The sequence below is a fragment of the Glossina fuscipes genome, unplaced genomic scaffold, assembly GCF_014805625.2.
Source record: "Glossina fuscipes isolate IAEA_lab_2018 unplaced genomic scaffold, Yale_Gfus_2 117529, whole genome shotgun sequence".
Classification (NCBI taxonomy): domain Eukaryota; kingdom Metazoa; phylum Arthropoda; class Insecta; order Diptera; family Glossinidae; genus Glossina; species Glossina fuscipes.
In genome coordinates this window covers 16562-19059 of record NW_024006167.1, presented here as the reverse complement: position 1 = coordinate 19059, position 2498 = coordinate 16562, and the positions used below count along the sequence as shown (strand labels likewise).

General features: G+C 35.2%; 1 non-coding gene across 1 annotated transcript; it reads left to right on the top strand.

Annotated features, from left to right (window-relative positions):
• Nucleotides 1–700: 700 nt before the first annotated feature.
• Nucleotides 701–807, top strand: LOC119644476. Its single transcript, XR_005248523.1, has one exon. It is a non-coding gene; the product is annotated as a U6 spliceosomal RNA (small nuclear RNA).
• The last annotated feature ends 1691 nt before the right edge of the window (nt 808–2498 follow it).

The following is a 2498-nucleotide window of genomic DNA, read 5'->3' as shown; positions in this document are numbered from 1 at the left end:
GGAGGCAATACCAAATTTATTAATAACTGTAAAGCACCGCGGTGAAGTTGTTATAGTTTGGGGATAGATTTCTGTGGCTGGAATGGTCTTTACTGATACTAAAATGGATCATTAAGTTTATCTCAAACTTTTCGAAGCCAATTTGAAGACTTACGCAACTGAAATCGGTCTTCCGGACGAATGAATTTTGCAGCAAGATAACGATTTGAAACTTATTACAAACGGGTGGCTACTTTACAACGTCCCCAAAGAATTACATTCTCCTCCCCAATTATCGGATATGAATACAATTGAAAATATGTGGCACGAATTGGATGAATGGAATCGAAAGAAGTAAAATTTCCAACAGGGAAAATGTTAAGAAAACTTTAATTCCCAGATGTAACAAAAGAAGAGTAGTTTCTTCAATACCAAGACGTATACAAGCAGTGCTGGACAAAGGTGGTCCAACATAATAATAATATATGAAAAATGTTAAGAAAATTTTAGCTCGAGGTCCAGATGTAACGGAAGAAATGTGGTTTCTTCAATGCCAAGACGTATATAAGCAGTGCTAGACGGCAAAGGTGGTTCAGTAAAATATGTTGAAATAAGCTGTATGTACATCTTCTTTGGGTTTGAAGTAGGACAGTATAGTGGATTTTTATTTAACGTAAGTTTTTGTTTTTAAGAAACATATTTTTTCACCCTCAACCCATTTGTTCTTGCTACGGCAGAACATATACTAAAATTGGAACGATACAGAGAAGATTAGCATGGCCCCTGCGCAAGGATGACACGCAAAATCGTGAAGCGTTCCACATTAAAAAAAAAAAAAAAAAACCCATAAGTGCAGTTTTTAATAAGAGAAATCCTAATTTCTAGTACAGTGTGAAGTCTTTACTGCGCTAGTGTATGTAACGAGCTTGTTTATGCTTATTTCAATAGCGCTGGGAACGCGATCTTTCTTGAAATTACTGCGTAATTTCATTAATGTTGTTATATATTGGGTCATCGTTCTGCTTGACAACTCCTTATCATTAACTCGAGTTTATTGTAAGTAGAAACCTTATTTAAAAGTTGTCAACGATAATCTTCTAATTTTTCGCTAGAAAGCGTTGGAGCGTTGACATTAAAGCAACAACTAAGATGAGGATGAAACGAGATCAAAATGAAGAAGAAAAAAAAAATAAATAAATAAATAAAGGAAATTATTACACCTGCAAGAATTCTTGCTTCTTGTTTAGCAACTCCACTTCTACGCAAACACTCAAAATCGCGTTAGGAACGCAGGCTAAACACCATTATTATCATAATTGTGTTTTCTTTGTTTCTCATGCACTGCCTCCTAAGGCATAAAATTTTGCTTTTTGCTTACTACTTACTCCTCTTTTCTTATTGCTTAAGGATTTTTAAAATTCTTTTTTTTTTTCCCCAGCTATCAACTGATGTTTTAAGTTAGTAGAAAAACAAAGAGCATTAAGCCTTAAGTGAGTAGCAAAATAAATGTCCTAAACTAGCACATGAAACCATATCGTTCATCATCATTTTATCCATAAATTGTTGCAGTGCCTTCTAACTACGTTTATGCAGCGGCCTTACAGCGGAAGTTATTATTGGTTGGACAAGGAAAACGAAGATAAGAAAACAAAAACTACTTGAACTAATGCACCCCCACATAAGATATTTATCGTTAAATCTAGCAAACCGAACATGTCTCACCTTATCATAGAGACGGCTGCAGTAAGGTAAAGAAAGAGAGAGCACGTTTGTTCATTCACCTGGTTAACAACACCACTTAAGTTGAATGATAATAATGCTTAAGTCATGACCGACATATCCGTTGCAGAGAGTTACTCCAACTCGTTGAAGTTTTTTCCTATTAACAATGATTGTCTTTGCAACGTGAAAAATGATAATCTAGTTATACCTCATATAGAGTGTATGCTATGTTTTTCTGATAATTGCAAGGCGGAAAAGCAGTATTCTTCAAGAATTCATTGTCTCGTATGGAAAAAGAAAAGCAACAGAAACCTTCCCCTCCACTTGTGTATCTGCTTGTACTGAACAAGTCTATTGAAACTTTATCTGTAATCTCAAGATCTTGGCAGATAATTGAACAGAAAATCCTTTCATCGTGAACTCATTCATTTTAGCTTAAAACGCCTATGAAGGTCTAACGTGCTACGCAGTTTTCTCTAAAGTTAGCCAAAGTCAGTAGTTGGTTTGGGGTTACCCTTATATTATGGCCTCGCTGTAGATTATTGCGAACTTTTTGAGGTTATGCACAAAACTTGCCTATTTCTTCATCTTAAATCTCTTCTTTTCGAACGTCCCCGTGTTATATGAATAGGGTACATCCCTGAATGATCGATCTTAGTAAAAAAAAAAAAACATGAATGCGCCACATGCACGTTATGATGACAGATTGGAAATATGTATGTTCTGCTTGTGTATGTTACGTTATAGTGAAAATTTTCCTATAGACGAATTTTTCATTTCCAGTAGTATTGGTGCAC